This window comes from Benincasa hispida, chromosome 2 (assembly GCF_027475165.1).
Source record: "Benincasa hispida cultivar pf3 chromosome 2, pf3_genome.v1.1, whole genome shotgun sequence".
NCBI lineage: Eukaryota > Viridiplantae > Streptophyta > Magnoliopsida > Cucurbitales > Cucurbitaceae > Benincasa > Benincasa hispida.
This window is the reverse complement of record NC_143479.1, coordinates 41530172-41538074: the sequence shown is the minus strand read 5'-3', so window position 1 is coordinate 41538074 and position 7903 is coordinate 41530172. Positions and strand designations below refer to the sequence as shown.

At 35.6% G+C, this 7903-nt stretch overlaps 2 pseudogenes; both read right to left on the bottom strand.

Moving 5' to 3' along the window:
* Positions 1 to 373: 373 nt before the first annotated feature.
* Positions 374 to 3074, bottom strand: LOC150037897 (uncharacterized; annotated as a pseudogene).
* A 254-nt stretch (positions 3075 to 3328) lies between these two features.
* LOC150037896 (uncharacterized) lies at positions 3329 to 6815 on the bottom strand (annotated as a pseudogene).
* Positions 6816 to 7903: the final 1088 nt, after the last annotated feature.

Here is a 7903-nt window from a genome sequence, read left to right as displayed (position 1 = left end):
CGTAGTGACTCTTTTTTTCCGTGACTTTTTGTTTCAACTTATCTTGTATGTGTTGTATAGTTTGAGGTAGTAGCATATTTCCTTCCATCTCAACCTAAAAAGCATCATTAGTAAATAATCAATAGGCACCAATGACATACACCTAGATATTGATACAAAATTATGAAGAAGAATTTATGAACAAAATTAATTGATATAAGAAAATAACTAATATCAATATGATATTCACCAAAGTGGTGAAAAAGTCTTTACAAAACAAATTTTAGTTCATGATTGAGGGTGACTTCATATAATCAAAGTACCTTTACAAAATAAATACTATAAAGTTTAATACAATCACAAAAAACATTTATACAATGCATCAAACTACTTCTCAAATCAAAACACCCTCACAATCTTGTCTTGCAAAAGTAAGCTCATCACTTTCATCAACGTCTTCAACCGCACTATGAATTTTTTCCTTACTAACCACAATACTATCATAGTTCTCATCATATATCTCTTTAAGTCATGAAATCCTCTTGATGGTGCTTTTAATAAGACATACCAATTTGAGGTGTCATGTTCTCTAACATAAAACACTTGTTTGGCTTACGAGGCAAAGATGAAAGGCTCTTGTATAAATATACTTTAACTTTGATGTAAGTTAACAAGAGTGAATCCTTCCTCAACTTTTAACCATTACAAAAATTTGCCCAGATGCACCTAAAGATTGGAAGTTGGTAGGAATCTAACAAGATGATTTTTTGTAATACCCCATAATAAGCAACTAGGTTCACAACTTGAGCTCTTTGGAACTGAATCTACATAATGTTGTAGCGTCTATAGAAGCACCACTGTTTTGGGTTGATTTTTCAACACTCTTTATGTGAAATCGTTGCCCATTTATGATGTATCCAGTGTAAGACATTCATGTTTTCTTGGCCCTTTTTCAAGCCATATTAATAAGTCAGAGTAACCTTCAGCAGATGAATCTAATACAATCTAATAAAACCAAACATACCTACTTGTTATTTAAAGTATATTATAGTTTTATATATTCATTGTTTGATAGAACATTTATGAAATAGTTAGTATCACCTCAGATTTCAACCATGATGAAAATTATTCTATATGAATCCTCCAAAGTAGATTAGAATCTTTTGTTAGCCATCTATCTTGGTCATGAGTTAACTCATATGCATTCTACCCAAATAAGTTGTCATAAATAATAGTCTTAAATTAAACAAAGTAATATGGTTACACAAATTAACTTACTCGATAAATGGTTCCACTTCTACTATGTTGAATATGTTGGGATTGGTGTCCTAATTCTCCAAGAGTCTCGTAGTTTGTAAACTTTGTACACATTGTTATTAATAAAATAATAGTTATTTTATTTGCATTTACTTATATCCAATAAACAAAGATCTGTGGTTTTTGTATGTAAACTTAAGCATGTATATGAGATATACAAGTGAATTATGCCTTAAGTAATAACCTAAAAGGTCTGTAGTGTACGGATAAAGGAGGGATACCTTATCCTGGTGACATTACGGATATGACCCATTTTGTAGAGGTTTACAAATGTTGTGAACTACTACAGATAGTCTGATCCTAGCTATTCATGTGGATACATGCGAGTGGGGGTGTCCTATACAAAGAGTTTGTATAAGACCAGACCACGAGATGATTAGTCTCTTTATATAATACTGTTGATACTTGAGACTTACGTCTCACTTAAACGACCGTAGGTGATATGACCTTAATCCTGAGTGTTTTGGGAACTCCTGCCTATAAGGGTGGTCCTTTGATTAGTATGAGTGAGAGTGGTTAGATTGCCAACTCAACAAGCTTACCTTTTTGGAGATTTGTCTGATTGGGGAGCTGGGAACTCAATTACACAAGATGAAATTCACTCCTTCCCTAAAGTAGGGGTAAGTAGATAGATTGCTCCCTTAAGAGCTGATTCCGGGTCTTGAACATAGTGGTCACATCCCCTCTTTGTAAGAGAGGACTTAGTCATAGTAGGACTATGACTTATGTTGATTAGAAGAATCAGTGGTACTTAAGGAGTTAGATGTAACTACAGGGGCAAAACGGTAAATTGGTCTATCTGTACATACGAGCAATCTGTGAAGGGTTACCGCACTGTTGATTGGTTGATATGGACACAAAAATATATCTGTAGTGAGAAGAGTGCAGCTGTCGGTCTTTAGTGGAGTGCCTGATAGTTAACAGATTGTGGATCTCGTGACTAAAAAGTTTAGTCAGCTATTCACGTACCGTTGGAGCTTCAAGTTACAGGTCCATAAGATCCCCTTGGTAGCTCAATGGATTCAATTTAAGAATCAATTATTGAGGTTAGTTTGTAGTGTTCAAATTAACAAGAGAAAATTCAATTATATATGATATAATTGGTGTGATGTATGAGATACATCAAGTGGAGGATTAATGTAAATATGATTTACATTAAGTACAATCAAATATAAAAAGAACTATGGTTTGTATGTTTTATGAGATGAAATATTAAAACTATAGGTTATAAATATAATATGGTAAGTTGGTTATCATATTTATTTATAATATACTAATTATATGATAATTAATTCTTTTTCTCTATTAATTGATTGAGTGGGAGGTTATTGGTAGTTTTATGGTAACCGCGAGATAAAAAAAAATTGTTTTCCTAAAATTTGAAGTTGCCTAATTTGGAAAGTGACTCACGGATTAAGCTATCAAGTGAAAGTGTTTCACTAAGCGATAGCTATGCAGAGACTAAACGATCATGGAGCTTTGACTATACAATAGTCTTTCAGCTAATCGTAGCTAAACGATCGCGTGGCTAAGTTTATACGATAGGCTGCCATTTACTACATGATTGGGCACATCGTCTATACGATAGACAACTTCATATCTCCCACTTGCTCGATCATCTACACGATCGTTGTCCTCCAGTCTCTTCCTCAAGACAAGTTCATACAGAGCCCACAACTCCTGGATTCTTACACCGAGAATATCAAGGTAACCATTGTGGTGGTGTTCTTACTCGCTTCGTGTATCGAATTGGACTCGATTGTCTTTGTGGAGGCCATTCGTTGTGTTCGTGTTGTTCCGGTCGTTGTCGAGTGCTGTCTTGGACACTTATAACTGTTCGAGGGATTCTTGAAGAATGTTTCTTCAAAGGTATGCATACTCTATCCCTTGATTCTATTGAAGCATGCTGTAATTTCTTGTGTGCATGACCTGTTTATTTTCGTTCTTGTACTGTAATTGTATATGTTCAATTTCGAATGAAATTTGGAACGATCCTTCCATTGCTCATGGAAATCCTCATACTTGATTTCCTTCAGAATAAGACATATCGATGTGCATTCTCAAGTACATCATCAAATAATGTAATTGGAGTTCCAGAAGATATTGGACGACCCTCTATGATGACATCATTCTAGTATTCTTCATTCTGATGTTGATTATTCACTGCCTCAACTGACTGCTTAAGAACCTTATTTGAAAAGTCTACGCATTCATCAGCTAAGTAGCATGCTGCAATACACCCTTCCAGTCGTGCTTTGTTTCGTACATAACCTTTCAATATCTTCATATATCTAGATTAAATATTATTAGTACAAGAAGGATCACAATTATCACTAAAAGAAGGATCACAATTATCACTATATCAAAAGTAAGGCATTTACCTTTCGAACGGGTATATCCAACGGAATTGAACAGGTCCACATATACGAGCTTCGCGACCTAAATGAATAACCAAATGTGTCATTATATCAAAAAATGAAAGTAAAAAGTATCTTTCAAGAAGACATAAAATGTCCACCACTTCTTTTTCAAGCTTTAACATAATCTCTCTATCAATTATATGTTGGCAAAGTCTATTGAAATATGAATATAGCCTATATATTGCATGTTTTGGACCTTTCGGGAGCAAGCCTCTAAGCACCACGGGTAAAAATTGTTGCATGAACACATGATAATCATGAAACTTTGTTCGCCTCGTGATTTTGATTCTAAAAGTGCTTAAAATGATGAAGGAGAATGGCGACAAATAATTATAATGGATGGAGTTGGTTGATGGATTGATTTCTCTCTTGACAAAAAAATCAGGCGATGCGTTGGTAGTGGATGCGTGCACACCTTGTGAATGCATACAAGTTTTCTTAAGTTAGACCCAAGTATAAATCCAACCTAAGTTTCTTGGTAAGTTCAGCGTCGAACGCAGGGACTATAGAATGTTCTAACGCAGACCTTGTTTTTGGATTTGATGCAGATTTTTCCTAATTAACTTGAGAAATGTTGGTTATTTACACTAAGCTAATTGCATGCATGCAAGAAAAAATAGAAGTTCAAAGGGAGAAAGGGATTTATGGATGAATTGTTTTAAGTGTAAGTGGTATGCATTGATTTCCTAGCAAGTTTAGGAGGCCTATGTGAGCATAATGAAGATGAGATGAAGATGATATAGATGCTTGTTTACAATCTAAATGTATGTGCTATGCATTGGAAATTCTATTCTTTAGTTCCTGCTAAGTTCAACATCTCTTTATGTGAAAGCCACATTTAATCCTATCTCTAGGGTGCATGCGTTGGTCATAAAGAAAGGCAAAAAACTTGAGAAACTCAATCTCTAAACTTACTTCACGCCCTAACTTAATGCGTTCAATATTTCAATTGCTCTCTTGAGTGACTTGACTTGTTAATCATTTTAATCAACTGATCAGGGAGATTTAAGCTATAGATTTCATGCTCTCATTAAGTCAAAAAATTCACAAACACACACAATTTCAAAGGTAAATAGATAGAAAAGTGATAAATGGCCAAAGATGAGATTGAATTAAAGATAATAAGTATTTATACAAACAATCTCAACTTAATGAAATAAAATGGTGAACAGAAATGAAGTGTAAAAAGAAGTCAAGCTGCAGAGTTCAATCTCTTATCCTCTTTAGCTTGTTTTTAATGCTTGCTACACCCAATGTGGTAGAAGAGTTGAAAAAGATATCTTCTTAAACTTCTCTCCAACAACACCTCTTGATCAATGGTGAAATGGTGTCTTCCCTCCTACTTCTTGCTTGCAAACGACAGATTTTATCTACTGGTGCTGAAGAAAGTTTCTAACCGTTTGGCTCTAAGGTATCTTACCTTTGATTCTAAAGGTGGCTTCTTCTTTTATAGGAAAATCTTGACAACTTGGTGATTGGACTTGCATTAAATTTCATATCCTGGAATAGCTGTTGCCACTTCTAAAATGTTTAGACACCACCAGTCAGATGCCCATGCCTGGAAATGGTGATTTGACATGAAATGCACGAGCCAATGTATCCTTCATGCGTCGAATATTCTTGGACGCATACCTTTTGCATTGGCCTTGGTTGCAACACTTAGTAAATTTCTTTGATTCCTGCGTTGAAATGCATTAGTGAAGTAGCTTTTTACTAAAAAGGATACTTTTGTATGTGTTTATCACATGTGTGGAATTTCATGCATTTTCTCTCATAATGAGTGTGTTTATATCACTAAAGATCTTAATTATTCTAACTTTGAGAGAAGAATAACTTGTATTTCTACAAGTTATCAGACTTCAACCCCATCACTTTCCATTCATCTAATGATACATGCTTTACAATGTTTGAACTATATCCATCAGACAACTTTAGCTTGTACAACCTTGAACAAAATAATTTCTTCTCAAACTTCAACAAGTGTGTAGAGCAAGAGGTAAGTAAGTTCTCCCTCCTCGTTCTTGAGGATATAGGTCATGGCGAATTTTAAAAAGTTATAAATCTTTTCTTGCATTAATTCCATCTTTTGATTTTCCATTTATATCTAATATTGTACCTACAATACTTTCATATACATTTTTCTCCACGTGCATGACATCCAAGTTGTGGCATATTGGTATTTCCTACACAATCAAAGTTTCAAATCGTTAATGGCCTTGTTTGAACCTCAATAGTTTGAAACTCAATAAAATATGCCATAGCTTAGAATTCATTAACCTTCCAATATGGTAGATCGAAGAAAATTGATTGCTTCTTCCACCTTTGATTTGACGATTCTTTATGACTCTTGCTCTTTCTATTTCCACATTTCCCCCCAACAATTATCAAAATCTTCGAGTTGGGTATAAATTGCACTACTTGTTGTAATTTTGGGAGGCAACTCTTCTTCTACTTTCCCATAAAACCATGCTTTTTTCTTCGATATGGGTGTGCCCTTGATAAGAATCGTCTATGGTCCATAATGCAAATTATTTACTATATTTCAACCAATAAGAATGGGCACCTAGTCTCCTACTCAAAATTCAAAAGGGCAACCCTTCTTGTCTGCCCACTTCTTCATACGCTTGGAGGGTTTCTCTAAGTATGCCCAAGCGATGTTGGTGGTCTGCTTCCACTCTTTGGTAAAGTTGTGGGCTTGAGAACTTCTCCCTGCATAAGAATGATCAATAATATGACACAACAAGGGTTGTCTCCCACTTATAACTTCAAAAGGCTCTTTCCTATCAACAAGCTCGTTTGACAGTTGAAACAAAATTGGGTTATGTCAAGTAACCGGACCCAATTCTTCTGGTGGGCATCGACCAAGTGGCATTAATATTCCTCTAGCAGGCAATTGAATCTATTTATTTGGCTGTCAGTTTGTGGATGGTAACTTAAGGATATGTTCATACTCGTCCCCAAGAAAGAAAAAAATTCAATCCAAAACGTGCCAATGAATTAACCATCCTTGTCGCTAACAATACTCGTTGGAACTCCCCACAACTTCACTATATGCTTGAAGAATAGTTGGGCTGTCAACTCAGTGGAACATTGCTCCATAGTGGATATGAAAGTAGCATATTTCGAGAATTGGTCAATGATAATCAAGATTGCCTCATTATCGGTCACCTTTGAGAGATGGGTAAGGAAATAAATGGATATACTTTCCCATGGTCTGGCTGGTACAGGCAGGGGTTCGAGGAGCCAAAAAAATTTCTCTTTCTCGACCTTGTCTTGTTGGCAGATAAGATAAGTCTTGGTATATTGCATGACATTTTCTCTCATGTCGGGCCAGAAATAGTGCTTCTTCAATAATGCATAAGTTCTCTGCCAACCCAGATGACTGGCCCACTGGGTATCATGGTACTATTGTAGCCATTTCTTCTTTAAGTCTCACAGCCTGGGAACATACAATCAATTCCTTTTTGTCAACAACAAATCTCTTTCAACCTAGAACTGCTTGGTCTTGCCAGCTTTAGCTAGAGCAATGGCAGCTTAGGTAGAGGAGTCTTTCCATAAGAACTCTTTGATGATGTCGTGCATCAACCCATTGACCTTGTTTTTGTGAATGTAGGCTAACATGCAAAGGGCCACATGCTTACCCTTCCTACTCAGAGCGTCGATCGCTTGATTACTTGTCCCTTTCTTGTGTTTAAACTTGAAATTGAATTCAGCTAAGAATTCTTGCCATCGTGCCTGTTTAAAAGTCAACTTATGCTGATCAAAGAAGTGACATATGGCACTGTTATTGGTCTTTACTACAAACAAAGACCCCAATAGATATTTGTTGGGACGTATGCCCTAAAGTCTCATAGTTATATGTAACTTAAACATGTATGTGGTTGACATACAGGTGGATCATGTTTAAGTAATAACCTAATGGTCTGTAGTGTTTAGAAAAAGTTGGGTGTCTTATCCTGGTGACATCATGGATACAACCCCACTTTGTAATTTCTATAAAAGTTGTAAAGTGTTGCAAACGATTTGATCCTAATCGTTCATGTGGAGACATACGAAGTTATCCTATACAAAGAGTTTGTATATGACTGGACCACAAAATGATCAATCTCTTTTTATAACACTGTTGATTGAAGAGATTAATATTTCATAGGATGACCATAGGTGACTCGACCTTGATCTTGAGTGAG